The 17321-nt window shown below is 48.4% G+C and overlaps 1 protein-coding gene across 3 annotated transcripts in view; it reads left to right on the forward strand.

Moving 5' to 3' along the window:
- The window catches only part of LOC121590889, a 107809-nt gene that overhangs the window by 65087 nt on the left and 25401 nt on the right, over positions 1–17321 (forward strand). For all 3 annotated transcript variants that reach the window (XM_041911027.1, XM_041911029.1, XM_041911030.1), the window contains exon 3: positions 6987–7053. The gene's annotated coding sequence lies outside the window, so the exon portion shown is untranslated. The remainder of the gene's footprint in view (positions 1–6986; positions 7054–17321) is intronic.

Consider the following 17321-nt stretch of genomic DNA (forward strand, 5'->3'; position numbering starts at 1 on the left):
ACTAATTATCTGCCAGTTCACGGCACAACCTATGAGCGGCAAACCAATCGCAAAACTTTTACATTGCCGAACCAGCCGAACTCGGGTGTGTCAAGAACGTGAAAGGAATCCTATTGTTGTTGTTCGTCCATTGACGTGCCTGCTGTAGACATTGTGATGGAAAATGGATGGCCCAACCATCGTCAGCTTAAAGCACAACCGGACAGGGAGAGTGTGGTTGGAGGTTTCCGTAGCAGCAACCACTGCCCGGTAGCTGGAAATGGAAATTCCATTAACACCTACGACCACAATGTACCGACCGACACACGGCACACGGTGTACATCATTGAACCCCGGGGCGCGTAAGGATTATCAATCAAAACCTGCCCGGTCCGGCGTGTCCTTACGATTGCTTGCCTAATTGAGATGTCACATTCTGCGGTCGGTTTGTGTAATGGTTTTTGGGCAATGTCTGGTAATGTCATCCATTAGCTGCGGTTTTTGGCTACACAATAATTTAATGAAGCAAAAGCTTTCGAAACTGAGCAAAGGGCACAAATGGGGTGCATTAATTAGCTAAAATTATATGACCAACATTAAAGCACAATTATATCCATTTCCTATCCTTTGTGGCAATGTGAAGAACTGATTACTGATTGTTTTACTTCACATTCGCTTTGTGGTTGCAAATTTAAAGTGCACTGTGTATCCTTACGCTCTCTCGTATCGTTCATTACCTCATCAGTAAATAATTGCCACCAGCGAACGTGGTTCATCATACACTCGCGGGTGATTGTGGATGTGATGTGCACCATTCCGAGAGGTCTTCCGCTCGATCAACCTTGTTGCACAGGTTGCAAAAGCAATAAATAACTAGCACAATCTCCCACCAGCCGCTCGCTTTAAAGGTCACGTTCATTTCATAATTCAGTGTATTACTTATTTGCCATTTGACAGTTTAAGTGACAGGCGAAGAAGACACTAGGATATTCCATAAAAATGAGGTGGGCTTTGTCCGACTTGCTCCATTTAAATTATTACTTTTGCCATGTTCAACAAGCTCTTCTTCCCCATTTCACATTTCCCCCTGCATCTTGGCGAGTCTTCCAAGTGGAGGGGTTGTTTCCATTTTATAATCAAGATAATTGATACCACAAAACCACCAACACATGCTGCACGGTAGCGACGGCAGTGTTCGAGCTACCATCTTTGCGGTGCCTTAAAGTGCCGGTAATTGGTTGCAATTAATTTGCGCACCGCAAACACACAAAAAAGAATGAAACTATCTCCACGCAAACGGGTAGAATAATTCTCACCCGAAAAAGCCAGTCAGTCTGTGTTGTCCCACCGTACAATTCACGTACAGCGGTTGGTTTGCGCAACAACGACACAAACAACGCCCCCCCCTTCGAAGCAAGCGACTGTATCCAACCAGCCCGGTAGAGGCGAATATTAATGACATACAATTTGTGGTGCAATCGGTGTATCCGAAGCCAAACCACTTCTGACCCTTAGAAACACACACACACCATACCTTAGAACAGCAACAGGCCCGGTGTGTGGCGCGTGAATGGCTGGTGCCGTGCCCGGCGGAAGAGTGCCATTTATTTATTAGAGCGCTCCGGTCTAATTTGAACCGCGAAGGAAACGAATCGTTGAGTGGGGCTAGTGGCAAGATTTTTGGACGCTACACGCACACTTGAAGATGACGACCGCAGACGGCGGCACTTCCTTATTGTACCGCGCGTCCGTTCGGTTGCGTCAGGTTAACAATCACGGGACTGATCACGATGGCAAACGATGGCAACGACCGTCGGTAAGCAGATGATTGGCAAGCCAGAGAAGCCCGAAACCCCGGGCCCCGGACAATGGAGGTTCGGTTCTGTCTGGCCTCTGGCGGTACGATTCGAGGTGTTGTAGCTGGCGCAAAGCACACCCCTCGAAAGACACACACACTGGTTGGGCGACAGCTCCATGGGGCCAGTGCGCCACCGGACCGGGTAATAAATCGGACTAATTTCAGTGTGCGGTTAAGTGAAATGATAAATCATTCGGTGTGCGAGGAAAAAGACCAACGTACACCGAACGCGCTTCTTGTTGGTTTTTTTTTAAAGTTGTCACACCCGCTTTGCGTCCCGGGCAGTCGGTCCACACCGTGGTATTTGCAATGGTCATCGTCGAGGCGGGTGAGTTGGTCGTTCGAGCAATAATGTTTTACTTTCATTCTCCGGTCGAGTTCACCACACTAAAACTAGTTCCAAACGAGAATAAGGGTGGAAGCTGATGGCCCAAACCTAGCTGAACAGCTGTTACTTCGTGCCGTGGCTAGCAGCTTGCTTGAAAGTGAAAATCAGGGAACAATGCAACATGAAACTAGCAACAGCTGATCGAGTTGTGTAGTTTGCGGTTTAGCGTAGGTTGACAATGGTGAGTTAGTCATCGTGTGAGCTAGTGGGTATGCTGAGACAAGATATTGGGGATAGAGCACGTTCGAGCAATGGGTGCCTTGAAGACAGCAATAGAGGTCCTCCGCCGCTGCTTCTTGCCCTATTGCACAATCCCATATGGTCAGTTCGCTGAGTCACTTATACAATTGGCCATCAGCCCTTTGCCTAGCGGACCAACCAAGAAGTGGAAATAAACATCCAGTTGCCAAGCTCAATTACCGCGCGTCAATCATCAAGCGTCGGTGTCGACGGCTGAATAGCCTCCGTGTGCGGGTTGTGTGCGGTAGAACTTTCTCTGTGGCACTTTCTATCGACCCGCTCCCGAGTGCGGCCCCCCGATGGCGATAGAATGAACGATGGGGACACATTTACGCGCTGACAGTTATTGATAAACCTATCTTCAACTCATCAACTGGTTTTCCCCCATCACTTCACCGCACATTGAAGCGCTCCGCGCGTCGTATCAATACTTATCTATCCTGCTATCTTTTGTCGGCTTCTTCTTCCGGCTTGGTGTACTACCACCCGGCTTGGGCGGATGTGATTTATGATTTGATTATAGCACATGATTAGTTTCGATTTTCGATTCATCTGTCCCACACCGCCACGGTCCGGTAAGTTGGCGAACCAGTCGGTTCTGTCAGCAGACAGATTAGTTTTGGGACTGTCACTTAATGTCACATCGTCACGCCGTTGGAAGGTGACAAGGTGGCGTTATGGCGTGACGCCGGATGGACGCGAATAACCGCTGCTACCGCCCAGGAGCCGAGCAGTTCCACGAAAGCTATAAATGCTGCTAGCCAACTCCACTCCACAGCACTGACGGTGAAGTGTCTATTATGTCTACTAGGGATCGCTTTTTTTCCAACGGCAGCGATGTGCGTGGGCTATTGATGCTTGCAGCGAGAACAAGCTTGATAAGCTGCCCCTTGGTAGAACAATACATCCCTTCGCTGTCAGTGGAGCTGGATTCGAGGGGAGACATATTTACTCGCAGGAATCAAATTTCCTCCACCATCAAACAATGCCTCCAAACAGGGCGACGTGAGACAGGCGATGACAATGTCTGAAAGGTGCCTATCTTGTTTGTTCGTATCGCACCGAAAGCACCGTCCGACGTCAGACGTCAAAGGACGCCACACCGTCAGCGACTAAGCTTTCACCTCTAGCTGGGGGAGATTATGTCCTTCATAAGAAGATTTCCGATCCCAGGGACGTTTGATGGAAAGTTTGCACTTCAAAAAAAAAAAACAGAAGCAGCGCACACAATGCTGTGTTGTGTTGGCGAACCATTATTTGAACCTTTTCGTCTGCTCGTGCAGCTCTGGCTAAGGATGTACGGCATTGTACGAGTCCGGGAACGGCTTAGCTCAGTAATCTGAAAGCCTGTGCGTGTGCGTGTGTGTGGTCCAAGGAAATGACAATGCCAGCACGTGCCTCCAAGAAGAAAAACATATCAGTGCGAGCAAATCTGGTCTCGAAATAGTCGACGCTGCTGAACAACACGTTGTTAAAATCGTCAACAAATGCGTTAAATGAGACTTCAAAGTGTTCTAACTTTTATTGCTTCCGTGTGGCTTCTTGCATGCCCAACACAGCTTAATTAGGGTAGTTTAAATGGTAAAAAGACTAATACAGACATAAATTTATGCAAAATGCCTCATATTACCTTCGTTTAACGTTCTACCCCAAAACCCCAAACTTTGCACCCCTCCCAAAAGCTCATTACATTCCACTCACCCAAAAATCCACGGATCGCCGCCGTATTGGGACGAAATTAGCTATTCACCCATGGTTGGTGGTGATAAATTTGCCACCCTTCTACCCCATCACCGGGAGAAAGATACCTTCGGAAAGGTGCTTAACGTCTGTTCTAGAGTAAAGGGAACTCTCTTGTACTCAAACGAGGAGCGAAATGAATCCAAGGATCCAAGGAAAGTGAATGGAGACAGGTGGTCATTTGCATAAATCTTTGCCTCTAATTACTTTTCGATTCAATGATCGTTTAAGCAAAGATATATTTTGTACAAATAATGAAAAAAAGGACGGTGCAAAGGGGGGTGCTTCAAGTGGAAGGCTTTCACGGAAACGCAAATGAATTGAATAATATTTGCATTTATCGGCGCACAAAGCGGGGTTGATAGTGAAGCGAGAACAAAAAGGGCAAAACAGATACATTGAGGAAAGGTTTCGGTCCTGATTGAAGCGAAATTCAATCAATCCTTTCAAACCGTTGAGCACACACTCACACACACACATAATCTCTAATGGTGTGAAATCAAGCGTAGTGTTAAGCGGCCTGAAGCGCTTCGTTGCATAAAATGTACAATCTCAGGAGAAGGATAAAACAGTTAAACGAGATTTGAACGAGAAAAGGACGAACGACGTCCGGTTGAAACGACGTACCGAAGAGAACGGGAACGGGTTTGTATGCTGTACCGTAAAAGGGTAAATAAAATCTGATTTAATGCTGGCAACACAAATTATTCCACCCAGAAGGCAAGAGGTAACGCACCAAGTTCGACCGAAGCGTAAAATGGGGGTTTATCCGGTTTAGTGCTCATACGATTTCCCCTTCAGTTACACACTGCCAAACACTGCCCCGTCGCTCGGTGTTCCGTGCGATCCGTGTTGCTTGGCGTCACCGGAACGGCTTCAGCGGCTGCTTGTCGAAGATTGTCGGTTACCGCTGCCAAGCCCAACACCAACTTGCTGATTAGTGTTTATGTTTATGATCACCGAATCACCGCCAATTACTGGCAGGTGTTTGGTGAAAGTTTTGCTCCTTCTGCCACCCTCCGTACCTGCTCTCCTCCCGCCTGCACCACCACACAGAGCGTAGAAAACGTTCTGAAGATTTGCGGATGAGGGCAGGATGCGCATTCTGCAATGCAGCGGGAAAGGGCAGGTAATGAAAAACACTCACCCACTTGCCAATCGTAAATAGAATCGTTTTATCGGTTCTGGTTCGTTCACGGTTGAGTTGCTAATCGCCTGTCCGGAAGGGAAGGGAGGGCATTGTCGCTCGTGATTATTATTTTATTGCACAACAGCAACATTGACGTTCATTATCGACTCGACACGGTTATGCCAGTTTTATTATCAAACATTTCGACCGTAGACAGCAAACGGTGTCAATCACGCTGGTTATAAAGTCGCACCAGCAGATAGTGCCAGGTGTCAGTGCTGTAAGCTGTGGTTTCAATTACAGACAGCAGATAGGTTAACCGTTTTATCGGCGTTTTCGATTTACTGCTATCTGGGGTGTGTGATTTAGTGCCCTTTAATGCTCCAATTCTCTACCGTGTTTTACTGTCGAATGTTCGTCTCTTGTGCTGTCGGGTTTAACCTCCTAAAAATTTGGTTCAAAAATAAATCATTGATACAGTGCCAAGGGAAGCCCAATCGGAAAAAAGGAACTGCTCTACAAGTGTTAGATACAAACAAAATCTTTTAAAAAATCCTACACATATTCCATGACATGTTTCGTTATCTAATTCGACATTGGCACCGATCCGTGAAAAGGGCCATCCTACGCCCCCTAGCGAACGGATGGAGAAATATGATTGAGGGTCCTTTAGCACGCCAACCGTTTTGCCCGTTGCTTATCATACGTGCAGTTACTGGCTTCCACCGGTCTGGACATAATTCTACCTTGTTGCTTCCGTCCATTTCCATTCCCCCAACAACAGCATAAAAAAGCGTACAGGCCAAGGAATTCGTTTCCACTATCAATAATTCACTGCAGGGTAGGAGGATGAAAACGGAAAAGCCTCGCCACGTTTTTTTTTTTCTTCAATACACCACCTGCAACTTTCCGTTGAAGCACAGTTGGAAAAACAAATTTCATAAAGTAAAGCGACGTCGTAATTTTCGGGTGCCTCCCTTTCGGGAAATATTTCTGTACGTTCGGGTGGGTATGTGTTTTTATCCCCTCCCTACTTCTTGCCCACCCCCCCTCTCTCTCCCTCTCTGTCTCTCTCTCTTTGATAACGTTTAACACTCCATTTCCGTGAGGACTGTGTGGATTCCTTCGTTCGTTCCCACTTGAGACGGCATGACATCGAAACATAACCACAGAACGATACGTGTGTTGCCGCACCGTCCTTGGTCCACCCTGTACCCTCCCCAAAGTAGGATATCTTTTCGCGCCACCCGAAAAGCATCGGGAAATTAATTACCCCGTGAAAAGTTACTCCATAACACATAATTTTGCCCACCCAACGATTAAAGGAAAGGGAAATGAAGCACAGCGATGGGTGCGGAGGCGATTTTTCGTACTGGCCATATCGGAGTGTGTTTCTACCAGCAAACACACACACGCAAACCCCTCCCCCGTTAGCGAATGTCTGTGTCGTTCCGGGTAACGGACGAGAGGGGTGGGGAGGAATGTTTTACTTATCTTTTCCATCATCACGCCATCATACATGGGCGGTCTTTATTTTTTCGTAATATTGTATTTTTTCCATCATTTCCCCCAACTTCTTGCTATTCCGTTATTTAAGGTAAATAATTCTGCTTTAACAGGTTTGTTTTTTGTTATGTTTTGTTTAATTTCAGTCCCCCTCAACAGCAGCCAGCATACATTCGGCGAGGAAATAAAAATGTCATAAGCCGATTAAGAGTGGTAAGTGCGCCTTGATTTATGCAAAACGCAATCCATAAACCCTTATTGTAGAGCATTTATTGGGGAAACTTTTCCCGTTTGCGTTTACCGATTCCAACTACACTGTGGAACAAAACAACAATTATAAAGTTGCTTCTTCAGTCGGCAGAAATAGGTTTTGCAAAATATCATAAAAAAGCAAACCATTCCCACGAAGGACGATGAACCAAGTGCTATTGAAGAGTGAAATGAAATTATTTTCCTCCAGCATGCCCAATAAATTACGCTTCGTCGGTTGCACCCGTCCGACAACGGCAAAACGTTAAACAGTCGTTCCGCTCGTAAATTGCTCTCGATTTGTCGTTTATCGACTCGGAAGCCACCGTTTTACACGTAATCCACCGGCGTCGCGCCACTGAATGATTGGTCCATTTGTATGTCCTTTCTGCACCACCAAACGGTAGTAACAACCGGTGTAGGGTTTCTGCTACAAGTTCTTCTCGATTCGTTCACACAGAATCGATTTGCACCGACACACGGCAAGCCAGGCAGTTCTTGGGAAACTCTCACCATCCCGCGCGCCATGAAATTCCCCGGAAAGAAGTCATTAAAAAGCTTTAAATATTAGAGCACTCAACTCACTGGCGCTGCCCGGCGTGTGTGTGTGTGTGTGTGTGTGTGGGGGAGTTTCTTTTTTGTATCGGGAAAACATACACACCATCGCACACACTCGTGACAACATTTCACCAACCCGATGTCTTCTTTTCTGCAACTCTCCATCGGCAGGCGACTCCTGGTGGAACGTCAAGTGGAACGTTCCATTTGCACCTTTTTCCGTTTATTTTTCGCCCCCCCCCCCTTTCAAACTGAAGCACGACGGTGCTTTCAGAGCTTTTCCAACCGCGGCAAAACCGTATCCGCCTCGCATCTTCATGTTCTGACACCGGCGAATTAAATTATGGCCTGTAAATATCGTTTTCTGTTTGCTTCCGGTGCTTACGACGGCAAGGACGACGACCACGAACGGGGAACCGACGTTGTCTGCTGAAGAAGTCGCGCGTTTGTTTGTGCGATAAAATGCGAATCGATCCGACACGAAGGTGGAACACCGTTTAGAGACGGACAGGGGGTGAGTGTTGGATGGGACCTGCACCTCTCCGAGCCTCGGGCACGTTACACCCACGGGCGCTTCTGTTTATTTTATCACCTGTTTATTTTTTGTTGTTTTTTATTACGCTGTCGTTCCGAGATCCTTGAGGATTGTGCTTTTGTATGTTTGTGTGTGTGAGTTAAACCAATGAAGCCATGAATCGAATAACATCGGGCTGGGAAAATGCGCCGGAAATGGGAATGCGTTCACGGTCTATCTTGCCCGTACCGCGCACATTCGATGCGTAAAAGGCAACCCCTGGGCCGAGAAGTGATGATGGGTTTGCTGATCGTCCACAACCACCTTTTACGCAAACGGTTATTGTAATGGGTCTTTGATATCCTTGCGTTGTGCGTGCCGAAGAAGGCGCTTGCTTCCTTTGCTTTGGGAAAATGGCAGCAAAACATTGGCATGGCAGGGAGTGCGATAAAGCATCTGTGTGCTTGTGTGATTTAATTAACTGCGCTCGAAAGGTGGCTATTACTTTCGATCGGAGAAGAGCGCTGAGCGTTTCTTGGGGCGCAGTTGCAGCTACAGGGCTTCTCGACCACATTCAGAGCGTTTATGAAGATGCTAGCTTGTTGTGCTTGCTTCATCGTTTTGTTGAAGAAAATGGATTGTCACTTGGTTTTAATGTATCCTTAAATATCTTACCAACCTCGAGAGAGAAAGCAAAACTACCCCTAACACACCGAGAAACCCTACACGGTCTCGCACCTTGGCGAGAAATAGAGTGCGCAACCCCCACGGCGATACCTAATGAATTAAATGCCATTTCCGATTGCGAACGTCAACGTTTAATGGGAGTATTTATCAGAAGGAGAATTTGGAGCGGGGTTTAATATTTCTTGCCTGCTCCTGGAAGCGCCGGCTTCCCTCCACTGCCTTCGTTCGCTGCTCCACTTGCGTGCAGAGCGAAATGAATTGTTCAATCGTGCGCAAATACTGCTGACTCTTGCCCGTCCATCGGCACAATCGACGAAGCATCACGTACCAGCCAAGGCTCCTTAACCGTGTGTCCCACTTTATACACACACACAGAGGGAGTGAGGGAGAACCTACACCTTCATGCCATCTACCCAGCTCCAGCTTCTCCCAAAAGGCGTCCTCAAAGCTCTGGTGCGCTCCGTCATCGTTTTCCTTCGGCCGTGAGATGATGATTTGCACCACTCCGTCGTTTTTTTTTGGCTCGATGGCTTCGTCGTCGTCGTCGGTAGCAATGCAGCTCCAGTAAAGTGCACGCTTTATATTCCTCTTCCGTAGGTGCCACGGCTGCAAAATATAAACCTGTGGGGAAGCAAACAGACTCACCGAAGCGGAGGAAGCAATGGGAAGAAAAAACGGGCACGGTCAGTGGGCAAATAAAATTGTAACATTACGCCCGCGTGACAGTACACTCAAGGAATGTACTAATAATAAAATAAAAATCCAACCATTCACACACACACACACACACACACACCCTGTCGTTGGATTTGCCCTACTTGCTGCTGGTTCCATTTTTGGGGGCTATGGGTTTGCAGTCAGGTCCCCGCCCGCCAGTGCATTCCGTCGCGGCTGCTGCCTGTTGACTCATTGCAGCTTCGTTTCGGGAGGGGAGCTGCGAAAGGAGTTGCCACTGCATTCTTGTGCACCACCCCGGTGTGGTTCAAGACGTGCCGCACGGCCGGAATGAAGATTTAATAGCGACGTGCACCAGCCAGTGCAAATGTGCACCGAAATGTGCATTCCCCGCGGCTGCTTTTACACTTTCCCCTGCTCTTGGTAGTTGAGAGGAGGTGGCGTTTGGCTGCGGGATAAATAAATACTCTATGTGGGGTGGGCGAAATGGGTTAAGATGTTTGCTTGAGAAGGCAAAGAGCTTCACAGCACACAGCGAAAGCATTTGCCAGGCTTAATGGGAAAACTGCTACGGGATGATTAATAAATGAGCTAAACCCCAGGACGCGCGGCTTTTTTTTATATTCAATATAAAACTCCGTCGGCAACTGTTATGAAGCGGAAGTTTTATATGCCCCTTTGTTGTTGTGGTACGTTTGATTGAAATTTATAAGTGCAAATTGTGTCATTTTTCTTAGCCTTAACTAAACAACTCACATAAAATCGCGCTGTTTTTGGTTGCATAAAAGAGTGATTACTTTTAAAGCTTTCGAGGAAGGGTGTAATAACACTCTGATGCTGTGATCAGTGGTTTTAAACATTTCACTAAGCCAAACCTGACCACGGATTACGGGTTTTATGCATGTCCGAGGTCCAGAACACCAAAATGACCTGCCCTGAGAGTTTATGCTCCAGATGGTTCTGGGCGATAAACAAAAGGCAAAGTTTACGTCACAGCACGAACATAACGATTACGGAAGGATGGAAGGAGAATAATATTGCACAAAAAGACTCGATGCAATGACTGGACAACAAGGCTGGCAACAGTAACTTGTGCTAATCACAGAGTGCGATAGAACGTACAAAAAGCTCTTCAATCAGTTTCGAACCTTTCAAGCTCCGTGGTACTTCCTGCAATCACAGGAGCTATCACAGTTGCCAGCAGTATCAGACGCTGTGAATCATGATTCAAAGACCCAACACGACCAAGGCTGTATTGTCGTTGTTGTTGACTTATAAAGCACTATGAAATATGCCATTGCTCTACATTTGTGCTGTGTGCTACCGGCCGCAAGACGCATGTTCCACATTTTTCTAGCATTGAGTGCATCACTGCGATGGCCACTCATGGTGGAAGAACGCAAACGCCGGCCGGCAGGGTGCCGGAAGCGGGGAGCATGAAAAGCCATAAAGTACACTTTCTTTGATCAAGTGAAAAACCGGTTCCGTGCCTTGCCACAGCGGCCACATCTACGTGACATTGATATTCGGTTCGCTCCTCTATTCCCCCTCCTACATCCCAAAGGGGACGTAGAAGCTGCTCGCGCGCGCGTTTGCCCGCCGGCAAGGCAAGGGCGACTTATGACGGTACTGCTACCACAAAATGCTGCGGAACCGCATTCTTGCCGACCTGATGCAGCGGCAGCCCTTCCCTTCGGGTGTGTGTGTGTGTTGGGGTGGGATAAATTTACGACCTACCTTATGCCGGCAGGCAGCTACCATGCTTGAGTTTGTGCTGCTGCAACCACCACCGGTGCCGGCGTTTGTGCGCACCAAATGATAGGTTAAGTTGTGCCATACTGCCGCCATTGCAACGGCCCAAGATGCGCACTGCGTGTTTGTCTGTGTCCCTTCTCCAATGTGGGGGGGGGGGGGGAGTTGTCCACCGGCTTACCAAGCTACCAGCCCCGCTTGGGTCGGTTGATGTAATCGAGTATCGACGATTGAGTCGTGCCGGAGGGAGCTGTGCTCGTGCTGTTGGGTGGGAAGCGCGAGGGAAGAAGATTACGTGTGTTCGGCGTCCCAATCGGCGCGTATCACCCACTACAAGCGAAGGTTTTAGTGTGTCCATCTCGAGGCGGATGTAAACACTGTCTACCTGCGACGGTGACAGCTGTCATTGGAGTCGTCCCGGCCGTTGCACAATGCGAATGCTGCAAACATCGTTTCCACGCTAAGCTGACAATACTTTTGGGAGGAAAGTCAGTCTTTTTTTTTCTTTACCAGCCTCAATGACGATCCACGTGGGAAGTACTCGGCGCGGGATGGGCTTCATTATATGTGAACGATTATTTTCTTCTTATGCAACTCGGGAGGGGCGAAAGAGAAAGGAAGAGCGTTGCGTTGTGGCCGGTTCTGCTACAGTCTGCTGAAAATATATTCCATAGCGTTTTTTTTAATCTTAATAAAGCTCCCTTCCGATAGTGATCACACTCTCCAAAACCCATCCAACCTGATCGATTGCATGAAGATAGATCACTCAAAATCCGAACATAATACCTCCACCCCTGATGCCTGTCAACCTGAGGTATCACAAATCTAGCATTCCCACTCGTTTATCCAGTGCCGTACTCGATTTTGCATACAATAGTTGATGGAAGGGAGCAGATTTCTCATATCTCTTTTAGCTTCAACACTGCAGCCGCGGGAGTGTGTGTTGGGCAGAGTGATGTGTTTTTAATTCATTTCCTCCGAGATTTTTTGCATCTCTTCCCATCTAACGGCTTCATTTGCTTTGATAATTATCATTCTGATTGAATGATCAACGCGTCATCCGGTGTCGGGGTTAGATCGCGGAAGGCCGTCATTCGGGAGATGATGCAGCGCGTCATCGCTCGCGTCGTCAGGGATTTTTTTATTGGGCTGGCACGGTGGTTTGCTTTGTTTATGGAGACGGTTCCAATCCGGACGTTCGGTTGGTGGTGCTGTAAATTAATTACCTCTGCTCGTCCGGTACAGCGAAGCCCTACGATCGTATGCTAGTCGGTTGCTGGCAGAATGATTTTATCAGAATCGCTGCGTCTAGCACTTTAGATGCCAATTATAGTTTTTAATAGCTTACGTACAAGCCATCAAACCGGCACGATTGCTCAGTGTAAGACTGTACCTTCTAAAACCGTTGCGGGTTGGGTGTTCATCTGGAATGTGTTTTTTTTCCACCGGCTATCTTCGTATTTCGATTCCATTACGATGTCCATCGGATAAACGACTCGTGCTTCCTGTTTCGTCAACGTCGTGATGTTCCATTGTAACGCCGTGTCGCCATAATCGTCGGACGAGACTTTGGAACACATCTCGCTCGATTCGCTAGTCTGGACTATCTATCTCCAGGCGGCGTTTAGTGGTTCCATTGTTTAAGCGATTCTCGACCAACGTGGAAACTCCCCCCGTGGTGGCGCAGATGCACCATTCATTCGATTCAATGCTCTTTTTCTCCACCGACACCGCGCAGGCTGTGTGGCACGGTTAGTGATGATCACACGTGGTTGAAGGTTTTTCCGCGGTTACTTGTGATTTGTGGGGGCATGGGAGAGCGAGCGCACGAGACGCAACCCGGGGTTCAAATTTTGTCTGCACACCAAAAACTTGTTTATCGACTTCGACTAAACACGGCCAGAGCGGCCTGGAGATAGCGAGAACAGCTCGCTCATGACACGCCAACTTTGCCCCATTATTAAGGCCACATGCTGACGACAGTCTGGACTGTGCGCCGATATGGTGCCGCAGATGTACAGCTTCCCTCGGGTGCCGTAGGCTTCAATCAAGCAAAAGTTTGCAAGTTTTGCCCCGAATCGACTGTGGCCAAACGCCCAATCAGCATCCAGGCTGGGAAGTCAGCTTTGGGCCTTTTCCTGCCAGGATGTACACGGTGGGAGTCACACAGTCAACACTGCTCAACACTGCTCAACACTGACTAACCGGCTGTAGGAAACAATGAGCTGGAACAGAAGCGCATCGCTGCCGGTGGTCCACGTCAAACAAAGTCTCGCTGCCTCGCTAAGACCTCACGCTGACAGTGGCAAAAGGTTTCAGCTGCGAAGGTGACTTTAGTTGCTGCCTTTTCGTGATGATCCAGTCTGGCTGGCTGGGAACTTTGCTGCGTAGAGCGAAAAGGGCCGGAACAACTGCTGACTCGTGTATGCAGGCTCTCAGGGCATACGTTTTCGCACTCCCGCACTGTTCTTTGGACGGTTCGCTAACTCGTTCGCTCCGATCGACCAGCCAAACAAGGTCGAATAGGTTACGTTACCATCCAGTGAGCCATAATGGAGCCATCACATTTGATTTTAGGCAAAGCTCATTTCAATTTTAACCCCTGCGTCCGGTACAACCAACGAACACATCCATCTGGCCTCTGGCCTGGGAGCAGAGGAGCATCGGAGTTGGCTCGTGCCTTCACACAGCGGTAGCCATCGGATGCCGTTTTATCTCAGTGAAATTGACTCTCGCTGGATGGATTGTGTGGCAAGGCACAGGAAGTTAGCCTGTGGCTTGGTGTTCGTGTGTGTTTGTGTCCTGGAGTGGTACCTTTTTGGAACCGGCCTGTTCCACACGCTCCTCACACAGCGAACGCGACCAGCAAGTGTTGCGGTCAATGCGGTGTGGTTTTTGGAACATTTTTCATCACATCCGTTTCACGCTTCCGCTGCGCGATGAAAATGGTACGTTGGGATGGTGGTGGTGGTGGTGATGGCGATGAAGCTATTGTGTAAGAGAAAAGCCTTGCTGGCGTTAGATGGCGACACGCAGCGAACCGAACCGTCAGGGAATGCTGTGTCGTTGGGGCCGCCGTGATTCTAGTCGCGGGTTGAGATGTGATGAAGCGAATGTCAACTTTGCAATGGCGCCATAGGGCGAACCTTAGAACCCGGTGTGTGTATGTGTGTTTACAATGCGTTACTGACATGGCATCATGTGGCCACAAGATCAGTTGTGATTTTCGCATGATGTTCATGCAAGAAGAGCAGTTAAATAATATTAAAAGCTAGGCCATTTTGCTCTTAAACATAGAAATAGACCCCTGAAATCGTCTTAGTCACGGAATATGCAATCTTCTTTCTATTTAACCTTTCTGACATACTGCTGCTAAAGCATCCTGTAGGCAGCAGCTAGTTTATGACGTTCATCAAACACTGGCAAGCAAACAAGCGCTCTTTGCTGCTCCAGCCACAAAGCCAAATTTCAAACAAACACACTTCACTCCACCAAACACCCGTGTCCGCTTCATCCTACATGGGATTCAAATTTTCGAGACAACTCTATCCTTCCTGCCAGGCAGCATCCCATCTCTTCCCCATTTTAAAATAATAACTCGTCATTTAGCACCCATCATCATCGTTCCGTCGCCCCGATACCTTCCTTTGCATCAACCCCATAGCAAGCGTTCTAGGGAGCTGCAACCAACAAAGCACCGCTTCCGCCGACCCGGACACAATTTGGAATGGCAAAAGGGATCCCATCTTCAAATTCCTCACACCCACACACGCACACATATATAGACATGTTCGTGTACGTTGGGGAAGGTTTTCTCCTCTCAAGAGCGATTACGGTGTAGACCTTTCTTCAAAGCGACCAAACCGTCCGACCGAGTCCTTTTCACTAGCAGCACGGGGGGATTCTTTTAGACGAAACAGGCGCTACGTCCCACACATCCTGACCGTCTCTATGCTTCTCTCTCTCTCTGTCTATCTATCTCTCTTTCTCGGATCCACACACTTTTCCCAAGAAACTCTTTAGCGCCACTTGGAGCACCAGACGATCCATTTCCGACCGGTGTAGTGCGTCCGCTGGCAGCAACCATTCCCAACCAAGATGCAAAGGAACGCGTTATGTACGCCCGGGTGTGTATCGTTTTTCTTCCGATATGAGCAACCTTTTTCCGACGACTGTTCGTTCTCTTTACGTTTCTGGATGTGTGTGTGTGTGTAGTTTGCTTTCAACCTCCACACTGCCAGAGTATGCAGTTTCACAAGTGCATGATGCACGATGCCATAAAGGAAGGGCACAGTGGGCAATAGTCTCAGGCTGTGATGAGCCAGTGGCAGTAAATCATGTGAGCTTTTCGTGTGCGGGGCGGATATAATTTATCTTTCACACTCGAGGACGGGTAAAGATGCGTTCTTTACCAGCCATTTTTCACCGAGATATGCTGCACAATGCACAAGCAGCCGTCTGTCAGTGGCTAGGCATCAACACTGGAGGGAAGGAAGCCTTGTTTCACACGAGTGGTTGGGTAATTTTGCAAAATCAACTAAAAGCCCCGGTAAACGGTTCCGCTCTTCCGGGTCTGGGTCACACAAAACGCTCTCCCGTTTGGACAAGGCTTAAGCGAGCTGTACATTCTTGAGGACATTTGATCGTAGAGTGTGCTTTTTTTCGGCTGCTTTTTTAGGTACGTTGCTCTCCTCTCGATGGAAGTTGTTTTAAAGCAGCACATTAAAAGGAGTGGGCAGAACCTCCCAGCAACGTTGTGTCTTATGAGAGCGCCTTGTTGTAGGTACAAAAAAAAACCCGGCAAGATCGTTTAAAGCGAACATCTTCACAAAGCCGCGGAAGTGAGCTTTAGGTGAGGCTCTTCTGTGCTAGCGATCTTGGTCCACACTTGAAGGTCAGTGGCTTTACAGTGGCTAACATTGCGTATCCATTCCACGAACACACACACACACACAGAGGCTCCAACGAGAAGTACGGTCTGTTGCAGAGGCACGTTAGTTACTTCAGCCTTCAACCCATCAATTATCAACACCTTTTTGCACTATCCGCTAACGGTGCTGCGCTCATCGGTTAGGCATGAGCTCATCCACTGGTTCTAGCTCGCAGCAACAGTTCTTGGACAGGATGTTTGCTTCCCCTTTGCGTTTGCTCATTCGAATCCTCCCCTCGTAAAGGTGGAAGGTAGCGTCTTCACTCGCACACGCTCCATCGACAACGGCGGGGTACGTCCGATTATCGTCATCGTCTAATTAAGCCATGTTTATGAGGCATCGCGATGGCTGACCGCCGTATTCCGTTGTGCCAGCGTACATTCCACCAGTGCGCTGCAATAGCCAACTACAAACACGATCTTGAACCTGAACTTGCTGCTTCGGTTCGCCAGCCTCCGAACAAACCTTGACCCGCACGGTTGCCCCTACCAGCCTGACGATCGGGTTCGATTTTAGATCTTCTCGAATCGTTCTCGGAGTAGATTGCAGGTTGTAGCTGCTGCTAACACGCTGGTCTCGTTGATGTCGGCTGAAATCGTGAGTTCGCACAAATCATACACTCATCAATCTACGCCGCATGCTGTATCGGTCCAGGGATGAGTCATCGCTATTTTGTCTTCAAACATTCGACGATGACTCGCTCGTAAATTTTTCCGTTGCACAAGTAAAGCCTTCCGAAAAAGATGGCCACATTATTAACGAACTCAGTGGTGTGCTCAGTTCCGTCAACACAAGGCTCGCTCCTGCTCCAGCTTCCAGCCACGGGACACACAGTCCTGCTGCATCTGAGCGGACAGGCTCAAGCGGAAGGCTGTCGCAGGCCTTCCATACAGTGCTGACTGTAACAATAGCAATTAGCACCTTTCGGGGTTTCGTCCCGCGACGTGCCCCGGCTAAAGATTGATGATCGTTGGCGGCGTTGAAGGCGGGGGGCGGGGGGGGGGGCACGTGGAATTGCGCCTTGCGATGCGATGATTAAACGGTTTGTGCTTCACGTTTGCGGAGGACTCACCAGACTGAGCCGTGGATTAAGAATCAATTTGTTGCGACGTGAA

The sequence above is a fragment of the Anopheles merus genome, chromosome 2R, assembly GCF_017562075.2.
Source record: "Anopheles merus strain MAF chromosome 2R, AmerM5.1, whole genome shotgun sequence".
Classification (NCBI taxonomy): domain Eukaryota; kingdom Metazoa; phylum Arthropoda; class Insecta; order Diptera; family Culicidae; genus Anopheles; species Anopheles merus.